Below are 22,545 nucleotides of genomic sequence, written 5' to 3' on the forward strand. Positions count from 1 at the left end.
AATTGGCAAGATAAATTAACTAATATCCGCAAAGCACATCTGTTTCAAGTACCGCTGGAGGCACTGAGATTCTTAGGTGCATGACACAGGTGCGAATCATAAGTGACTGCAAATCTTGTATTGTGTGTACAGCATGATTTCAAAGCAGCATTATTAACGCTCCTATTACAAGTAATGCGATTTTCCCAAAATTTACTCCACTTGTTCATTAAAATCTAAAAATACTCTTTGAGAAAAAATAACCCGTGTATCCATGTATTCTTCTTGCTTATTTAAGAATATCCTTAGTTTTATTATTTTAATTTATCTCCATATTTCGCAGCAATAACAAATATTTTATCAGGGCAACTATTATGGAAGAATAATGATGCATGATGAAGTCTCCTTAAGATTTATTATGCATGCACTATTTCTTGTAAAATTTCCAAACTGCAAACTATCATATAAGGGTGAATCACCAACAGCTAGCATTTGTTTCCAAATACATTTATACAAGGTGATCAAAAACAAAATATTTCTGCAGACTTTTAGAATTCACTGTTAGCTACATTTACTATTATAATATATTCTTGATCATTCAGCAACTATTTTGTATTCACTTATCCATATTATTCTCTCTCTGCTAATTCTCATCAGCATCCGGTTACACAAATCAAATAGTTTTTATCTGAATTACTAAAGAGGCTTAGGGAGGCATACAAAAGAGGATATGGTAGATACATGGGACTGGATTAAAACTTGATACTTGCCGCATTAGATGAGGTGTCACAAATTTTTATTATACTGTATGAACCTTTGGAGTGACTAAGAAAGTGACAATATAGCAAATTGATTATTGTCTAAAATTTTAAACATTCATTCTCCCATTTCCTGCTTCTAGGGTCTCAAATAGAGTTTCATGAATCAGATTTTCATATGTTTTCTGTATGTCACTATACACTTGTGATTCCTGCTCTATAATTAAGGTAGTCATTTCATTCTTTGCCTTTAACCTCCTAAGTCCCTTAATACATTGTATGCAAATTATTGGTCCACAGTTGAAGCTTATGAATACTATCCTTAAAATAATTATGCCCATCTTAATATATTGTTTTATTCCAGAGAAAAGTTACCCAAACATCCAACAGGATCTCACTCTTTTCCAGCATCTATCTTCCTCAAGTCTTTCTGTAATTCTTCAACCTTATTCAAATGTTTAATCATTTCTGACTTATTATTGTCTATATAAGTGCAACATTCTACAACTACAGTATATTTACCTCCCTTAGCTGCCAACAATTGGTCCAGCTCCCTTCTATTCTATAAAGCCACTTTCTGAATTTGGGCAACTTCTTTCATTGTTTGATTCAGAGAAAAAAATTAATTTTCCTATCATCTGATCCATTAAAATCAGTATTTCTGAAATCACTTTTTCTACCATGAAAATAGTGGCTAATGGAAAAAGTACTATAGCAGTATGCTGACCATCTGAGAATATAAAGGAAATATCCCTTTTTTTCACTTCCCTTTTGCTATGCTGTTTCAGGTACAGTATGTCAGATCAGCGGGCAAGTCATGTTTTACAGGTATCATTTTCGGGTATTGAGCTAAGTGATCAGTAACTTCCACAAAGAGACCTACATAGAACAGTATATATTGTCCATTGGCTCCTAAGGGAATCTGTGAAAAGACACATTTTCAACAAGCTTCATACAATACCCTTAGGCAAAGGCAAGCCTGCTACTTTAGTATAAATGATTCCCATATATGCCATAAAGAAATCCATATTGTTCCTGTTGCATCTGTACAATTGCATTGTGAAAAGTACAACTATCTTTTGTAGCAAGGTCTTATTCACAACCAAAGACCCCTCATTATCAATTAAATACCAACAGGAGCTTAGATTAGTCAAGGAATAGGTACGGTACTTTAGTTACAAAAGTTGTTCCTGTACAGTTAGTATAACCCAGATTTTGTCCTCTAACAAGTAATGTGCTAACTTCTTTATCCTTATAAATTATTTTCTGTCCTATTCATTGTTTATCATCTATATTAATGATAAAATCAGGTCTCCCTATAGCAATTGTCATTTGCAAGGCAGGGGCATAAATTAAACTAACTGCTGATACATTAAGATAGGGAAAATCCACTACAGACTGCATTTTAGGTGCATTGTTAAACCAGTGTGATTCCTATTTGTTTGCTTATGGCATGATGATTCCTTATGTATCATATCTGTGATGCTGATAAAGTGAGCAAGTATAAGTACAGTATGCCTCCTTTACACTGTTAGGTAGGTGAGTACATTTACTTTATTTAAGTGTCTTTGCAATCCTACTATGGATTTCTATAATGGGATTTCCTGTCAAATCGCCTTTACGATGTCCCCTTACATACATGTATTCTTCCTAGTACACCATTACCACATAACTGATAGTTATCATATGTATTATTGATCATATAATCCATAGTATTTATTTAAACTTTCAATAAGAATGAAATATTTAAACTTTTAATCAGAATACCCCATCCACAGAATGCAACCTCAAAGTCTCAAATCTGGCCCTGGGCCCAAAAGTATTTTTGTGTTCATGATGATTTTTATCGTAATCTTTAGAGTTATGTATCTCTTCAGAGGTACTGCATTGGAAAGTGGGCCATGTTTTATTATGACTGAATCACTCAATTGGGAAATGGCACAGGAGCTGCCTGTAAAAACCATTCACTTGATGCTTTTACTGGTGAAGTGAAGAAGCTGTATCTTGAAGAATGTCCTCTGATTGAGCTGTCTCAGGATATTTAATTTTTTTATGTGTAGCATGAACCCATGTTGTCTTCTCAGCAGTTGTCAGCAAAACTTGATAAGGTCCTTCCCACCAGTCTGTCAGTGAGCCTGATCTCAGGAAATACCAGACCATAACCTCATCACCAGATTGTAGATCATGGCAAGCACCTTCCACAAGAATTGGCTGAGTACTGATCACAGCAGAATGTATCTTCAGCCTGTTGCTTAGTGAGATAAGATAATTCACAGATAAATAATTTCTCTTACTGACTTCATATGTGGGTGCCTTAACAAAATTGGGTAGCTTTCCAAACAGTACTGTATCTCTTAGGGATAAATATTTAGTTCTACTCTAGGGGTTATTCTGATTGAATGCAGTACTATCCTGCAGTCAAGCTCCAAATATATTATATTTTCAGAGATTGATGAATACTGTCCCCATACTAGTGTATGGGGACAGTGAGCCATTCCGTGAGAGAAAGGTAAGTAGGAGATATCTGTGATATCTCCTGCTTTACCTTCTTGATGAATGGCCGAAAACACTTAATTTTCACAATTGCAGGTGAAAATGTGCATTTTCATCTGCTTTTGTGAAAATTAACTGATGATGAATAGGCCCTTTAGAACGTTTATTTTTAATTGTCCCATTGTAACATTCAACTTTGCCACTAGGTGTTGATGATATGCTGTATGTCGCTGTTTTATTCCAAGAAGTTGACACATATTTTTAAAAACTAGACCAGTAAAATGTGTGCCTTGATTAGATGACATTACATAAGGCAGTGGTTCCCAATTTTTTTTTTAATCATGGCACCCTAGACTATCAGCACTGTTTTCAAGACACCTCTAAGCCAAAGTTTGTTATTGCAAAATTCAGAAAATAATGTAGTGAAGTAATAAAGTGAAGTAACGTGCTCCCCTGTCATCCTTAGGTTTTGTTATGTGGTGGTGGACAGGTTTGTGCTTCTGTTTGTACACATGTTTACATTACATTGACCATAAAAAAATTGATTTGGTGCTGGATCTCCAACCTGAGGCACCCCTGCAAGTGTCCCGAGGCACCCCAGGGTGCTGCTGCGCAGTTTGGGAACCACTGACATAAGGTATACCATATTTACAGACAAATATCTGTGTGAGTTTCTTAGCAATAATTGATGCTATTGCTCTAGCCACAGCATACCCTTCGTCCCAACCTGAAAACAAATCTAAACATAACAAAGCATACTGAAGCATTGTAACCATTGGAAGCTGACTGACATCAATCTGCAAGATTTGGAAAGGGCATGATGTTTGAGGAAAATGTGAAGGTATTGTTTTAACTGGCTGTCCTGCATTTTTCTGCAAGCAAATAATACAGGAAGCACAGTATCATGGCCATCTTACCTGCATGGATCAGTCCATGGGACATCTCCGCCTATGCTGGCAAGAGTGATTTTGGGGCAACTGGCTTACCTTCAGAACATTACCATTCATTATCCATTTCCACTTTTCATTTTCCCACTTAGTCCTTTCCTGTAAATCACAAGCCTTTTGCATTTTGATTAATGTGTGTTCACTTGGTATACATTTATCATTAGTAAATGTGCAAACATTTTATTTTACAATATCTCTGTGCTGCTGCCGTTACAGCAATATCTGCTCTATGATTTCCATTAATAGTCTCATCCTGTCCGGTCATATGGGCATGACATTTAATGACCACAATCCAGGAAGGTAGCTGTACAGCTTCTAGCAACTCCTTACTGCTTATGCATGTGCAAATGGATTGCCTGTTTCTGTCATAAAGTCTCTTTGTCTCCAGAATTCACCAAACTTGTCTCTGACAACACAGGTGTATCTACTATCAGTGTATATATATATATATACACTTTCTCCTTCTGCAAATTGGCATGCTTTTGTTAGTGCTTTTAGTTCAGCTAACTATGCTGAGTGTGGTGGTAAAAGAGGGGTGGAAAAAACATTTTTTTGTCATCTACCACAGCATACCTTGATTGTATTGTCCCAGTTTCTGTCTGCCTTTGACAACTGCCATCAACATAGTAGACTAAGGAAGGGTTCTAGAGTGGTACCTTCTCCAAATCTAGCCTTGGAGTGTATTGTTCATCTACATATCTTAAGTACTCATGAGGGGTTACACTTTCTTTCACCCCACTACTCCCTCTGAATCTTATCAGTTTCATTAACAGGTTGTAAACTAACTGGGTTCAAAATATTACATATGACCAGGGTAATGATAGTAGCGTAATGAGGGCAAGTTCCCATCTTGTTAAGTGTGCAGCTGTGACATGTCAAGTTTTCTGACAAGTTAGTAGAGCTTCTACTGCATGTGAGACATACACTTTAAGAATGTAACCCAAAACAATGCTTGCTGATTTGTCTGCAAGTGGTACAGCTGCTGATATTTAATATACTATATATTATATGATGTAGGTACTTAGGCACAAATCCTACACATTAGACATGTGCAAGTGTTTGTAATGTTAATGGTTGTTTATTTATTAAAAAGTGACTATAATTCATATCAATCAAGAGATAAAATTAATTAATTCTCATAATTTACATAAAAATGTCTGTGATTCATAAAAACACTGAGATATATACTGCCCTTTAGTATGGTGACAATATAGGGAGAGATAATTCAATAATTGCAGTGATTACAGTAGTAGGATAAATAAATAAAAAGAGTAAACGTCCAAATGTCTTTCAAATGGGCTGTACTGTCTGAACTGCTTATTCAGTTCAGTGCATTAGTCATTACAGCACTGCTGATATTGCTGTAAAACATACTGGTAATCCCTTTGCTACTGGGTTTCACTGGGCACTGAAATAAGTTACTGGTCTGTTTACCACCATGTAATTGTGTAAGCATTCCTGCATATGTGCTAAGTATTCATGACAGAATTATCATGTCTGAGGGTTGGTTTTAGGTTGGAAAAGGTGTGCGAGACTGAAGAGGAGATATAAAAGGCATGGATTAACTTTAGTGGTTTGAGCCAGGGCCTCCTCATTTATAGATGTGAGGAGGTAGAGATATGGCAGTGGATGATGGGCCTGAAGGTGAGAACAGGTATAGAAAGTCTTTACTGAACAGCAGGTTGGAATGGAACTGAATATATAATACTGAATGAATGAGCAGACTTGTATTGGAACTGATGATGCTGGATTGAGAGCTAGATCGGTTTGAGACCAATGTTGATGATTTGAAGAACTTGATGGAATTGAGGACCTGATTCAGAGCCGCTCGTAAGCGGCCGCTCGTTCGCTCTGAGTGATGTTCGCACATCTGCACATGCGTATGGGTTGTACTATGCATGCGCGAACCAGTTATTGCGGTCGGAAATTGTGTGCTTGCAAAATAGCGAATGCCTGCTAATTTGAGTGACAGAATGAGGCGTTTGTGGGTGGTAACAGGGGAAGGTGCTTGAAAACGGGGAGTGGTGATCCGAACGCAGGCGTGCCAACGGTCAAAATGGGTGTTTTAAAGGTGTGCATAATTAACAAAGCAGCATCATCGACCACGTCACTTGGTTGTCTTTTAGTCTGAACTGCTCGCATGATTGCGGTAGGAAAATGCTACCACAAGCACTGTGAGCAGTTCATATGCCTTTCGATGTACTCGATTAATGTAATAAATAGCGGAGTTGACGTAGGATGCGAGCAGCCAGGGGGGGCGTTTTTTACAAAATAGCGAGCGCATGTTTCGTTCGCTCATTCAGACATAGAGGCGTCAACAGACCGCAAAGAGCGAGCGCTCTATTTAAATATCCGGCCCCTTTTTCTGAACGAGCGAGCGCAAATTGCATCCGGCTCTGAATCAGGCCCCGAATTCAATGTTCAAGAATTGATGAACTGATCAGTTTGAGACTGATGCTGTAGAATTGAAGAACTTAATTGATAGGAGTCTGATGTTGATGACTTCATGAACTTGATCATTTGGGACCGATGTTGATGAACTTGATCGGTTGGGACCGATGTTGATGAATTAATGAACTTAATTGATATGAGTCCCATGTTTAAGCATCATATGAGACCAATGGTTGGAAGTATTGGCTGGAACTGATGGTTGCTGTAAGAACAAGTCTCAGTGGTAAAACCAGACTGGTGTACAAAATGCTATAGGAGATTTGTTTACCAGATCTAGGAACTGGATATAATTGATTGGGACAGTTCAGATGCAAAGTACCTGGGAGCTCAGTACTGAGCTTTAACTTCAGCAAGAAGCAACATTGTACTGACAATGAAGGCCAGTCAGGGAAAGGAATTTATAGGGATGGATCCCCAGGGATTGGATACTGCGATCAGCTGGTCTGGCAGGAGTGCTCTGAGTGGAGGAAGAGCATCAGGTGACAGAATCCACCATGGCTGTGCCCACACTGTTGTTCTGGAGGGAACAGTTTGTATACCATCATGCTGGGGAGACATGCTGGGAGCAAGTGACTGTGGAGAGCTTTCTCCATGCTCAGTGACAGGACACTGGGCAGACAGGGCAGGAGTAGACCTCAGCTGGGAATGTTGTGCAGTGTGAGCAGACCTCTATGCTATCCAGGAGTGATGCACAGTGCGAGCAGACCACAACACTAGCCTGGACAGGCACTGGAGAGGTAAAAAAGTGATTTTAAGTGTCCAGAGCATGACAAGAATAGAAATAATCCTTCTTTTAACTGGGAAACCTTTGGGCTCCTATGAGCTCATTTTTCAGTAATTCAAATGACAATTTTTGTTTAGAATTTACCAAAGGTTCTGGTACATAGGTTTTAATCAAGTCACACAAAGGTGCAGTCAGTTGTGAATAATAGGTATCCAGTTTCTACAGTAACCTACAATTTCCAGAAAACCCCTAAATTTTCTTATGTTAATGAGTAATCTGATTTTTTGAATGGCTGCAAATCTATCTGAAGATTGATGTCTCAGGCAATCAGATAAACAATGGCCTTTTTCTATATTATGCACACTCAGTCCTTATCTAGTTTAATTATGGTCTGCTCAAAAGGACATGTAGTGACCATAATTAGATTTCATTAGTAGTTACCTCTCTACATTTAGCAAGATAAAGCAGAAAAATATGCAGAAAAAATAAACTCTAAACTTTTTTTAATATATCAATAATATATAAATAATAAAAATACTTCAACAAGAACAAGCCAAAAATAACAAACAATGGCAGATGACCAGAAAAAGAGTACATGGAACAGATTAAGAAAACAAGTTCTTACCTTGTGGCCACAGTTGAACCACGTACCCTTGCTCTAAGTTCTCCTTCCTCTTTCGTGTGTCAATGGTGGGATCTCGGTGGGGCCTCCTAATAAATGTTATGGAAGAATAACGGTACACACTGAAGTCTCCTTAAGATTTATTTTGCACATCTGTACAAAGCAAGCAAATTCAGATTTGCAAGCTATTGTCATACAGGTCATATAGTCTTATATACCAGATTTATCTAAAACATATGCCAATCAAAGAATTAAATATACACCCCTGATGGAAGTTTTCCAAACTCATAGTTATAACTACAATAACTAAACTAATCCATAAGTGCTAACTTTTCTATTTATTTTTAAACTTCCCAACCGTAAACTATCATAGACTAGTGAATCACTAACAGCTGGAGTTTGTTTCCAAATATATTTATACAAGGCAATCAAAAACAAATATTTCTGCAGACTTTTAGAATTTACTGTTAAAGCTACATTTACCATTATAATATAGTCTTGATCATTCAGCTTTCATTTTGTATCAGCTTATCCATATTATCAACTCACATGAAGTTTCTTTCCTGAACACAGGTTCTGAAAATAGTCCTAATGCAATCACTGTTCTTCTGGTTTTGGACCCAGCTGAGCTAATGTGCATGCACAGGCTTATGTATAAGTGGTACTTACCATAGAGGCTTCTGAAAGCTAGAAATGTGCAAGTAAACCTGTGTTTTGGTTTTGGCAAAATCACCCTCAAATGTTATGGTTTTGGTAAAACAACCCTTAAGTGTTTTGGTTTGGATTCGGATTTGGGTTTCTTTAAAATTGATTAAAACAGGAAAAATCATTTAATTTGAATTTACCACAGACCCAAACTGGGAATCGGTTCTACTCGGAAACTCCAAAAGTTGTCTGGGCTTGTTTCGACTGAGAAGCCTTAAGTAAAAGGGGATTGCTTTGGCAATTGGTAAGAGGGGAACAGCAGCAGCTATCTCTGACATCTGCTGCGGTACCCATTTGTTAAATGACCCTGACACTAAAATATGTCAATCCTTCAAAAACACATTGACTGCATTTTTATAGTATGATAAATAGACTTCAAAACATTAAACTACAAAGAAGTTAGCAAGTAACATGAGTCAGGCAATATTTCTGGAAATGGCCTCTTAAATGGTCTTATGTAGCCAGCTGCTAAGCCTTTTGAAACTTTTTGCAAATTCTTTCTGATCAGGTACAAAAAATTAACTTAACATTACATTGCTACTGCATTCACAAGGGGTACCCTGCTCCTCAAACTGTCTCTAAATCTGCAGCTTCTCTTACCTCCATTACTCCCAATTACCACCAACACTCAAATTATAACACTGGCTTGCCACACCAAGACTTGACCAAACTAATCTAATTCATTGAGTAAAATGGTCTTTGCCACCAAGAAGATCATTGTACTCAATATCAGTTAAAATACAATGACTGTTGTAAACTTTCTGGTTGTATTATTCACCACAGGTTGTTATGTCTATGTTTGAGTCAAAACAAAGCAGACACGGGTGAACAGGAGAAAGATTTTGATAACAAAAAGGTTCTCATACACTAGTTGAATTAATAAAAAAAAATGTCAATATACATCATATGATTGTGTGTCTACAATGTATTGGACTGAATTCTAATTACTTACTGTATGAAAATACAGCAAAATAACCCTTGATTATGAATGTTTTAGGGTAGTTTTGCCAAAATAAACATTGGCCCTTTCTTTGCTCTAGCGTCATGACTCATTTTAAAAATGTTCCATGAGGATTGCAGAACTGTTAAGTTGAGTACACACCATATATATCATCTGATATTCATCCTTACATGGATAAATCATACACATGTGTACACCTTGTTCATTGTTCCTGGCTGTCTTTCATTGAATCATCCTATTGGATGTGCTACACATCCAATGGGATGATTCAGTAAACAACATGGTGTAGTTACATGCAGCATGTAATGATACATTGCACCCTCATATGTCAGATCGTGCAGTGTGTATGGCTGTGCGCAGTGTATCATTACATCCCTCACTGCAATCCTGAATCACACCTTCTTAAGGTGTGTACCCAGGTTAAGTTTAAGGAAAGAACATCTAAATATTAAACTAAATCTACTCAAGCAACATTTGTATAATAACCCTTTCAGGTAAGAGGATGAAGTACAGATAGTAAAATGAGCAATATATTTCATGAAATGTTGATGTATGAGTAATGAATTATGTGTACATTTTGTTTTTGCAGGTTTCCTAAATTATACGTACTGTATCAGGTTGTCTCAGATTGGTTAATCTGTAATCATTTATTAAGTCACAGTTTGTACATGTTAAATAATATACTGTAGTTTGAAATAAGCTAAGCTTCTTGTGTTACCACATTCTGCATTTATAATTATTTTATTCATCGTTGATGCCAAACAGGACAACAGTATGTACATTCTTCCTGACTGGATTTTCAGATTGTTCTCATTGTCAGGTGATTATTTTTTCCATATTTCTCCTAATCTACATTGTCACAGTTTTGGAGAACCTAGCGATTGTTGCATTAGTGTCACGAGATATCAAACTCCAGAAGCCCATGTACATTTTCCTTGGGAACCTTTCCTTCTTAGAAATTTGGTATATTAGTGTAACTTTACCCAACCTGTTGGTTAACATTATCACTGGAAATCAAGAGATCTCCTATAATGGCTGCGTCACACAACTGTTCATATTTACCTTTCTAGGTGCTACTGAGTGCTACCTTTTAGCTGTCATGGCTTATGACCGCTATATTGCGATTTGCAATCCTCTACGATACGCTATGATAATGCAAGATAATTATGTTTTGTGTCTCCTTGTTTGCTCCTGGTTGGGTGGACTCTTCACACCAATGCTTCCCATATTTTTCCTGACTCAGCTGGACTTCTGTGGCCCTAATAAAGTTGACCATTTCTTTTGTGACGCTTCTCCACTGTTGAGATTAGCTTGTGGGGACATTAGGCTTAAGGAATTTGTAGATTTTATTGTGTCTTTGTTTGTCCTTCTAAGCTCACTGTTGGTCATCTTCATTTCATATTTTGGCATAACATGGACAATTCTGAGAATACCTTCTTCCCAGGAGCGTCGTAAGGCATTCTCCACATGTACATCTCACTTGGCTGTAGTTTGTGTCTATTATGGAAGCATGGGCTTTACCTATATTCGAGTCGCAACAAGTTCTCCAATGTTAACAAACAAAATTGTATCTGTGTTATATTCTGCCATAACACCAATGCTAAACCCAGTCATTTACACACTTAGAAATAAGGATGTAAGGAATGCATTCGCAAACCAAAAATGTTTTCAATGAAACTCTGACAAGTCCATTTACTAGGTCCATATGCCTGGTACTAGATACATGGGAAAATGGTCATCAGAAATACTATAATACGCAGTTTCTCATCTTATAAACAGCACATTTGTTTAAATACAGGAACAGTCACAATGTACTGTACACCTAGGGGTGGATGCAGAGCTCAGTGCATAGCAAGCATGGAACTAAATCCATATTTTTACTCATATGCAGAGTTGCACATACGTATCTGTGGCAGGACAGTCACTATCCATATGCTGGGTTTTATAGTCACCATCAGTGCGCAATTTTATGAGCCATATCCCCTTGCGCAATTTCCCCTTGTGCCCAACACTCTGTATAGATCACAATCCATCAACACATCAAAATTATAATTGGCCAAACTTGGCATGATTATACTGACCTCTCACATGACTCCCATTGTCTTGACAAAGACCAAAGAGGTCGAAACAAATTGGAAGCAGGGTAGTTCCACTATGGATCCATATACATCACTCCTACCAAAAGGATCTTTGGGATCAGGCCTGATCCAGTGCAGCCATCAGGGTATTACATCTGTAACACTGGACACATTCAAGGTTTAATTTCATACAAACTCTTGTAGAAGGCCAATCTAACCTAATTTGGTGTTTTGTTTGTTGGCATTTTATATTAACTCATGTTCATATTTAGAAGTTTCACAGTATAAGGGGGTAAATTTACTAAAGTGAGAGTTTTTTTGAAGTGGAGATGTTGCTCATAGCAACCAATCAAATTTTAGCTATTATCTTCCAGAAGGTGCTAGTTAAATGTTAAGTAGAATCTGATTGGTTGCTATGGGGAACATCTCCACTTCTAAAAACTCTCACTTTAGTAAATATACACCTAAGAGTTTGAATTTCTTTTTGGATGATTATAGAATCCAAAAACTATGGGAGAGTCTCTTATGTAATTAAAAAGAAGCAGGAGACCCATACCTGAGTGTTTTACTACATGCTTATTACAGCATATTTCATGTGTTATTAAACTAAAAGGGGAAAGGACATAGAGATCGTTATACCCCCGTGTGGGTATTGGATTAATGAAATGATCAGTTGACACATCCTTTTTATTATAGCATTAACACTGGGAGCTATTGAACAACTGTGTCTCCTTGACATACCTTGCTTTATTGTAGCATTATTTTATTTGGATATGTACATTTGGATGAATTACATGTATCTAGAAGATGGATTCAGTACATGACAGAATTGTTTCTCTACCTCTATAAAGATAAATAATAAAAACTGATATATTTGCATTGATTACATCGGTTGCATGTACCTTATTAAGGCACCAAGATAAATTAACCTCTCTGAGCTTAGCCTACATGAGAATGCCCCATTACAGCACAGTAAGGGGAATATAAACCAAAGTGTGGGTTTTTAGATAGTGGAGATATTGCCCATAGCAACCAATCAGATTCTACTTAACATTTATCTAGCACTTTCTTGAAGATAATAGCTACTCATTTGTCGCTATGGGCAGGGCCACCATCAGGGGGTACTGCTGGTACTAATGTACTAAGGCTCAGAGAAGGCTCTGCAGAGTGCAGATGATCCTGCCTGTGAAGTGAACTGCTCATTGCATCTGCCTGTGTCAGTCAGTCAGAGGCGGCCTGGGCCGGGGCAGGTAGAATTCTGCAGATTCTGACCGATGATGACCTACATCTGCACTCTGCATTTTCATGCCTGACAGTCAGGTTGCGGGCAGACCGGCTGGGCTGCATCCTCATTTTACCTTCCAGCTGCTTGTCTTGTCATATCGACGATCCATGTAGGGAGACCTGTAAGTGAGTGGCTGTACTACAAGAATGCTGATTGGTTAATGGCCAGTGCTATTCGCCAGTCTCAGTGATGGGAGGGCTCCATAAACCAATTAGAGTGCAGTAAGGATGAAGAGCACAAGGCAGGACTCAGGAGAGGCAGAGACCGCAGGAAGGCAGGCAGAGTGAGTTCTGTAATTGGGTCGCCCCATAGATCTGAGGTCTGATTCACATTGTATAAAATAAATAAATGTTTATTTTAATTAGATTATACAGGAGAGAGGAGTTTAAACGGGAAGGTGTGGATTACATTTAAGAATTGTTACATTGGAGGATATCAGATCTGTGATATGGTTTGTAATGGTTATGGATTCAGATCTGGGATAAGTATTTTAATGAGAGGGAAGGGATTTAGTTGGAGTGAATTCAGATATTGGGTGTGATTTTTAAGACTGGTGCTGGCTTAGTTCTGATTTGTTAATGTGTAGTGTAGAGCAATGTTAATGTGTAGTGTACTGTTAGCATGTAGTGTAGAGCAATTAAGCATGTAGGGTAATGTTAGCATGTAGTGTATAGCAATATTAGTGTGTAGTGTAAAGTTATCATGTATTGTAGAGCAATATTTGTGTAGTGTAAAACAGTGTTAGTGTGCAGTGTACAGCATTATTAGCTTTAGAAAATGTTGAATATAAATCAGCATGGTTCAGTTTGGGAGCAGATTTGATAGACCTTGCCGAATACTTCCTAGCCGGTTCGGGTTGCCTGTTTCATCTGTACTGGGACCCACAATTTCTGATGGCAGCCCTGGCTATTGGCAATATAGCCACTTCTGAAAACCTGCCCTTAAGGCTCTTTTAGTTGCAATGTGGGAAGGGAAGAAGGATGTTTATATCAATGTGCTACCAAAGAAAAGCTCTATCTTTTCTGAAATAAATAAAATAAAACTGTTTTGAAAATCTAAGTATCAAATCCTGATAAAATTGACACATTACAAAATGTGAAAGTTGAGTTATGGTGATATCCTTATGCCATGAATTTATTAACAAAGTCAAAGAAACACATTTTTACTTCATTCATAATATCACAAAATATCACCATATATTATTTTATTTATATTATTGTTAAAAATGTAAAAACTAGAGATGTGCAGTTCACATTCCCTGAAATACAAACACACCTGAACGTAGAGGATTCGAGTAGAATCAAGTCCTAGTTCGGAATCACTTTGGGGTTCCGATCAAAACGAGTCACGATTCAGTTCTGAAGTCAGTTTGGAATTTGGATTTAAAATCTGAACTTGGGTTTTTCATGTAAATAGGTTCAAAAGAGATGTTTTATACATTTCTATGAATTTTTAATCAATTTTCATACATTTTTAAGTGATGCAAAACCGAACCAAATCCGAATCTGAACCAAAACACTTGACGGTGGTTTTGATAAAACAAAAAAAAGATGATGAATTAGAACCAAAACCAAAAATCAAAATATGGGGGTCTGCACACTTCTGTAGTAAAAACAATAAATACAATTTTTCTTCATAAATCATAACACAATAGCAATGTAATAACAGGAGTAATTGGGTCATTTTTTGCTATGATCAGTAGTAGGCAATTTCATATTTGTAAACTAACCCATATCACTTTTAATATAGACCTTTTCCTTTACTAATAGCTACTGATGGTTCCTTAGCATAATCTTGCAGTCAAACAAAATGGCGCAGATTCTACACAAATGTTTCCTAAGTTAACTTTGCTCTCAGTGCAACATATATTGCGTACAGTATTATGCTGTGAGATGCTGTGCTCAACTCAGGAAAGCATGCTGCATTAGGGTTTTAGGGTTTTGCAAAGGGGTGGTATTTCATAGGGCACTTTTGTTACACTATTATGCACCTTCATGCCAATAGCCAACTGTAATACTACACTTGTTATTAGGCTATATATTGTCCTGGATAGTGCTGTCTAGCACAGGCTGAGTTGGATGGAAAATAATGTACTGTAACATTCTACATGCTGAATAAAGGACTGCAAAATTTTGAACATTCGCAAGTGTCAATCATTGTCAACTATCTAGGCCTTTGATGAGATGGATTCCAAGATACCAACTGGAATTAAATGAGATTAGGAAAAGAGGGTGTATGAGAGAGTCTTTACCTAAGAAAGCATTTTTAGTTGCTATGCATGTTGCCGATTCTTTACACTTGTTTCTGGCACTCTACAAGTCACACTGCTGTGCGCAAAAACACAGGGAAGAGAATAGCGTATAGTCCCAAGCTAATTGTCAGTGATAGATCCACAAGTGAGGCAGTCTGGGCAAACTGCATAGATTTCTACAATGGGTTTAAAATATATCTTACTGTCATGGCTAATAGCTCATGTGAGTGTCTGATTATGGTGAAAAGACATCCGGTGTTCAAATCATGCACAGGGACCTACGGAAAGTTGTAATGTTGAAAAGTGCCGCAAGGTTTCCTAGGATCCATGCAGGCTTCTATATGTGATAATGTAAAAAAATAGAAAACGAAAAAAGGTGACATGGGGCCCCTCAAAATTTGAACTAGAGCTAGGCGTTTAAGCCCTGACAGGAAGTGGAAAAATGTGGTTGAACAATGTGGATGGTGACCCCTGAACTTCTACTAACTAGCATTTTCTAGTACCAGCCTAGGAAGAAACACTAGTCACCATATGCACTAGTACCAGCCTAGGAAGAAATACTAAGCACCATATGCACTAGTACTAGCCTAGGAAGAAACACTAGGCACCATATGCACTAGTACCAGCCTAGGAAGAAACACTAAGCACAATATGCACTAGTACCAGCCTAGGAAGAAACAGAATAGACCTGTTAATCACTTAGTGGAGCCAATGGCTCTCACCACCATGACTGAGAAGGGACAGACTAATAGAGAGGGACCCTATGCCTGCACTAGAGGTAAGTATTACTAAGGGACAGGACAGAGGTGCTGAAATGACCCAGTATATGGCTTTCTACTTTTTATTAATATGTAATATATTAGTTTGTATGAAAATGCTGCATACATTTTCATGGTGGGCATGACTACTCTACCTGTGTGCCATATTGGGACTTTTATTGTGCTTACTACTCATTCAGATTTTGCGAGAGGACATCATAAATTTTAACGTCTTCCTGTTTTTTTAACAATTAATACTGTATATAAGTCTACATGCTTAATAACTATTTGTTAAATGCGAATGTAGCTAGTGTATCTTGCCAAGCTCCTATCTAAACTAATGATTGGAAAATATAGACTAGGAGGTAAATTTACAAACAATCGAGTCTGAACGAGTTTGCTTTTTTTTTAACTTGATTAGCTTCGGGTGATTTGAGGCTCCTGAAAGTCTCAAATTTACCAAGAAGTGAGTTTATCTGAGAGTGAGATGTCCGATGGTGAAGCAGAACAAGATACCTCCCCCAAGTAACACGTTTTGCAAGCGATTACTCACCTGAGATTGCAGTGTCTTCTCTGCAAAACTCTCCTGAGCAAGCAGCCGGCAAATATCAGTGAGATATGTGTCAACCGCAATTTAGAAACCAGCACCAGGCTGCAGGGCCAGTCCTGGTTTTAATTATAGGGGGGAAAAAATTGCATAGGAGTCCCCCTATAATTAAAACCAGCACCGGACCCTTTCTAGTGGGGGGCTGATGCCGCAGCCAGGGGAGTCCATTCACCGGGACCCCAGCCACAGCATCAGTCCTGACTGCTAGTCAGCCCAGGCAAGGGATCCCTGGGGAGTTGGGAACCCACCCAATAAAAAGGTCTCCCTCTCAAGGGCACCCCTGGCCAAGGCTGATAGCCTGAGGCTATCCCCACCACCCCTGTACATTGGGTGGCGGGTTGATAGTGTATGTGGTGTGTAAAAAATAGTAACATTGTATTTACAGTCAAACTGCAGGTCCCAGCAAGCCTCCCCTGCATGCTGGTACTTAGAGAACCACAAATACCAGTATGCGGGACATTAAAGGCTGGTATCTGTAGTTCACATGTAAAGAAATGTCTAAAAAAACACAAAACACACACCGTGAAAGTACAGTTTTATTACATACATACATACACACCTACATTATCAGGAGTGGTCCCCTTGCCCAAAGTAGGCATCCAAGGTCTTCTTAAAACTAAAAAATGGAAACCATGATCCATGCAACAGATACCAACCAGGATGGTTGATATCTCCCAAATGAAATGCTCAGATGCAGCTTCTGTCTCTATAGAGCCATAACTGATCATTCATTGGCTGAGAGAGGTGAGCCCCCGCCTCACAGCCAATGAACGGCTTCTCCATGGCAGATATATTGATGATCTTTTTATTATTTAGAATGGGGATTAGAATCACTGCATGTATTCAAGGATAGTTTGAATCACAATAATTTTGGTTTAAAACTCACTTTTTTTCATAGCATCAGTACAGTTAATTATTTGGATATTGCCATCTCTGTCAGAGAGGATAAACTGTTTATGGAGACTTTTGTCAAACCGGCTGACCAGAGCAGGTATTTGAATTATAAGAGCTCACATAATAAAGGATGGAAAAACAACATACCAAAGAGTCAACTTTTGTGTATAAGGCGCAATTGTTCATCGATGGTGGATTTTAAAACACAAGCTGCTCAGCTTATGACATCACTATTGGATCAGGGTTACCCTGAAATTATTTTGAAACAGGCTTATGATAAAGTAATTAATGTGGAAAGGAGCACACTACTCCTAGAAGGTAACAAAAAGACGAATTAAGTTACTGAAGAAAATAGATACTCTATGTCCTTTCTTACACAGTATAACAGTCATGCCTGGGAAATTAAGAAGATAATTAAGAGAAACACTCCACTCCTTTTATTGGATAACTTTCTTAAACCGGATATTAACCCAATGGGATAGGTCATTTTTCAGAGATCTGAGAATTTGAAATCTAGATTGGTCTCTAGTCATTTTAAGAGAGCACCCACACATAAACTAAGTGATAAGACATGGCTCCCCAACAGACCAGTAGGTTTCCATAGATGCGCCAAATCTAACTGTGGTACATGTCTTCAAACCGAGAGGAAAAGTACAGAATTTATTCCGAGCACTAATAAAGAGTGTTTTAAAATAAAAGAATTTATGAACTGTTCCTCATCTTTTGTTGTCTATCTCATCACATGTGGATGTGGTAGACAATATGTGGGAAGAACTACTAAGTCCCTGCACACGCGGTTTATGGAACATCGTAGGAACATTCTTAAAGGTATAAAAACACACCCTCTTTCTAAACATGTTGCCCAGTGTCAACAATTAAATCTGAAGGATTTAAGAGTAAAAGCTATAGAACAAATGAAACTTACATGCCGTGGAGGAGACAGATTTAGAACTCTCTGTAAGAGAGAAGCCTATTGGATCTATAGGTTATGCACTTTAGTACCAGGAGGTCTTAATGATACTGTGGAGTTAAACAATATATGAATAGGTTTATTTTCAGTGATCTCATTATTAGTTGGCAACATGGGTATTTGGACTACTTGGGCCATAGGTCAGGGTTACTAGAGTTCCCTTAATACCAGGGCCTAATTGCCCATTATATTAATTTTTTCCTATGTTGAAAAGATCATAATTCTGTTTCATGTATCCCTTTTTAGTTCATTTTCTGACTTTTCATTTTGGTACTTTTCTATATATGGACCATTGTATAGTGTCATTTGTTGTATGTAGATGTTATTTGGTCTAGTTTGTGATCGTTAACAATATCTATAGTTATTATGGTACTTATACTATTTCATATGTCACATATGGGCTATTATGTTTATAGGTCGGGAGAGCCCAATAGTTTATTCATGTTTAAATATCATATGTTTTATTAATATGTTAAATATATCTATATGTTATATATATAAATATATTTATCAATATAGCCCACTGATTAGTTTAAATAAGTTTTTATTCTATATTATTTACATATATTAACTCATGTACATATACTGTAGAGTCGACCCTTTATGTCATGTTCTGTGTATGGTTTCCTAATATAGAAAATGATATGTTTGATTTAGGTCATGATAAGTTAAAAATAATCTTGTGATTTTAATTATCTATGAATTTGTTTATATATACTATTAAGTTTTATTAATATTTATTTATATTCATATATGTAATATGTTAGTTTTGTTATTCCTTTCTCTTATCCCTCTCTTTTCTTTATCTATATTTATATATATATAATTTAAATTATTTATATATATATATATATATATATATTTATTTATTTATTTTCTATAAATATAGTATATGGGTATACATACAGTATAGATCTTCTGTGTAGCACACTTTCTATTTTTCAATTGCATCTGGATATATGTAATGCAGAAGTATATCGAAACGCATACATTACAACATCTACCTACCTGTATTAACTTGCTGAGACTTAAGTGATAATTGCGAATGTTCTATTATAATATATAGAGCAAACTGTCTATGCACTCTGATTGCCCAGCGATGATGTCAAAGTGGAAGACATCCATAAAGTTGTGTGAATGGCTATGGAATTCCTTTCTAAAACTAGGCTTGGATTTACTCCATACGGCGCATGCGCGCAACGCCGATCCCCGGGATAAATACTGGGCGGATCAGAGTGTATAGTTCTACTTCTGAGGAAGCCGTTGAGTGTTAAGGAGGCAGAGAAACGCATTAAGAGACTATACAAACCATTCTATCAGTCGGCTGGTTCTTGCTTGTCTAAATCTCCCGGGAGAATTGTGAGTACAGGCTTCCTTCTTAAACAGAGGATCGGATTTTGTCGGCTCAAGTGTGTCCACACATGTGGATCAAAGTCTTTGCTGCATGTTGATAAAAAGTTTTCTACTAAACCATGCGGGCACAAACTAACAAATGACTGCATTACTTTCAGTTTATAATCTGAGCCGCACATCCATCTGCTGGATCTGTTTTACATGTAACAAGACTTGATTTTGCTTTACTAAATTGCTTGTCTGTCTCACTACTAGCACAAGCATTATAAAATCAAGCTACACCACTGCTTCTATGCTTGTCTAATATCTTAAAGCATTATAAGAATCATTGTTGGAGTTCTGTTTTATTATTCCCCTAAAAAACGGAAGGGGTATAAACTACATATGTGCGCAAAGGACATTTAATATTTTTGCTCTAACTGCTGAATTGCATTATATAGATCTGCACTGAGCTCCATCAAAGTCTGTTTTTCTTGGGATAGCTATATATATTTTTATACTACCGGCGGGTTGTTTATTTTTTATATGAATTGTTTTTTAATATTTATATGTATTATATATGTGTATTTAAATATATATATTATTTATGCATCTAATTAAAATACCAGTCTATTAGCGCTGTCTACCATTTATTTACTTTTGTATTTTTGTAGGTTCTAGAGCTCACAGCTATCTTTGACAGCTGCTATAGATTAGGAATTGATTTATTTATTATCAATTTTTATTATCCTTGTATTAGGAATTGAGTGCCTAATACCCCATTTTTTTCCAAATGAGGTAAGTCCGGGGCACCCATCCTCTTAGCCGCGGGGGGGGAGGGTTCAGTTTAGAGCACCCAGGGGGGACTTGGGGTTATTCAACCCCCAGGGAGGGTTAGGGATAGGCTAGGGGAAGGGGGGGTTAGGCACCCCCTGGGAGGGTTTTGTTTAGTGTGCGGGGGGAGGTTAGGGTTTGGCACTAGGGGGGAGGTTAGGGTTAAGCACCCCTAAGGGAGGGTTAAGTTACTTACGTGCCACTGTCGGGATTTCCCCCCTACATGCCTCCGGCATTTAAATCCCATTCTAATGGCAAACTATGTATTCAGATTGAGTCAGAGTCTCCTGCACTGTTATGCCCAAGCTATTTTACAGTATAATGTTTAATATTAGATGTATTTGACCTGTACAAAGGATGTGAACTTCAGTAGCAGCAGGTTGAAAAGAGCACTGACCCAAAACCTCAAAGAGGCTATTGGGCCTGATACAGAAAGGATCACAACTGGGATCATGGCTACAATTACTCACGCAGTCTCACTGTGATATGTTAATCCATTGTGATTGCTATGCCATCACAGCACTACATAAGGACGCCCACCTTACCTTACACACTGCAAAAACAATGGGTAACATCAAGTATCATCGCAGCCTCACACACACTTGCACAAGGTCTGACCTTACTCAGAAATTGCTAACCTCATTGTCCGCATGAATACTCGAGCTGCGTTTGGCATCGTAGTGCCTAATTTATGCATGCCCCTGCAACGGCGCTGAAACGCACTGGCATGTCTGTGTTTTACTGACCCCCCCCAGTCACCACCCCTAAATGGTGCTTCCTGTCAATCACTCTGCAAAGGGTCTGCGTAGTCACTGAGATCACAGTCCGGATTGCAGTGGCTGGTTCGCGCACGCATACTGCGATGCATATACGCAGAATGAAACAATCGCCGATTTCGTGTGTAATCGCAGTAGCGATCCTTGCTGAATCAGGCCCATTGTCTCAACAAACAAGGAAAGGTTTCAGATAGGAGTTGCAGAAATAAAAAGCATTCATGATACATTAAGATTCTGGATAACAATATGAATAACATGCACATGGGGTAGTGTTTATCACAGCTGAATTCTGTAACAGAAACTATATATGTTCTCTTCATGTACAAAATTTGTAACTAACAGGCAAATTTACACCACACCTGTCATATATCTAGACCTTTGATTTATTATATCAGATATTTGGAGACTCTGGCTTATACAATATATAGTTAAGGTATGGTACTACTGTTGTGGCTCCTACCTGTTTCTTTCTCCTTCAAAGTATACACTTTATGGCTCTCTTATGGACAATTCAAACACCAGACCTCCTGTGTCCCCTGTTGTGGGCCGTTGGGATTGGGAGCCATCCCATTCCGCTCCTGCTCCATCGCTTGTGGAGACAATGGTGCCCCAGAGGTGAGGGGCGGAGCGCTTCCGGGGGTACTATTTCTGCTGCTGTGGGGCCCTCTACGTCTTGCTCAATGGGGGTGCTGTGGTTGCGTCGCCTCCTTTTGCCATTGCTGGGCTCCTGGTCTTGGTTGTGGGAGCCTTGACCCCATTTCTGTTTGCCCAATTATCAGGTGCAAACATGACTTGGGGTGTGGCATCTCCGGCGCCTCCTGCCAGAGACGTCCGCTCCCAGTTAGCTCCTTTGGTCACACAGCTAGTTTCCATGTGCGGGCTGTCTGTTTCTGTTGCCCCTCCTCAATCTGCTGTTCGCTCTCAGCTGCCTGTCTCAGGTTCTTGTTCTGCTTCTATTTCTTGGGTTCCCATCCCTGGTGTTGGGACAGTTTCCTCTGTCTATTCTTTTTCAGAAGTGCCTGATATGGTCGATTCAGAGGATGTGTCGGAGCGGGGGGGCAGTTATCTTCGGTAGTGCACAGTGGCTCCTCCTCTGTGTCATCAGGTGAGCTGTTTATGC

The 22,545-nt window shown here is 38.2% G+C and overlaps 1 pseudogene; it reads right to left on the reverse strand.

Moving 5' to 3' along the window:
* Positions 1 to 847: 847 nt before the first annotated feature.
* LOC148453464 (uncharacterized) lies at positions 848 to 1,534 on the reverse strand (annotated as a pseudogene).
* Between the last annotated feature and the right edge of the window lie 21,011 nt (positions 1,535 to 22,545).

Source organism: Taudactylus pleione, unplaced genomic scaffold (genome assembly GCF_031769625.1).
Source record: "Taudactylus pleione unplaced genomic scaffold, aTauple2 ptg001150l, whole genome shotgun sequence".
Lineage (NCBI taxonomy): Eukaryota > Metazoa > Chordata > Amphibia > Anura > Myobatrachidae > Taudactylus > Taudactylus pleione.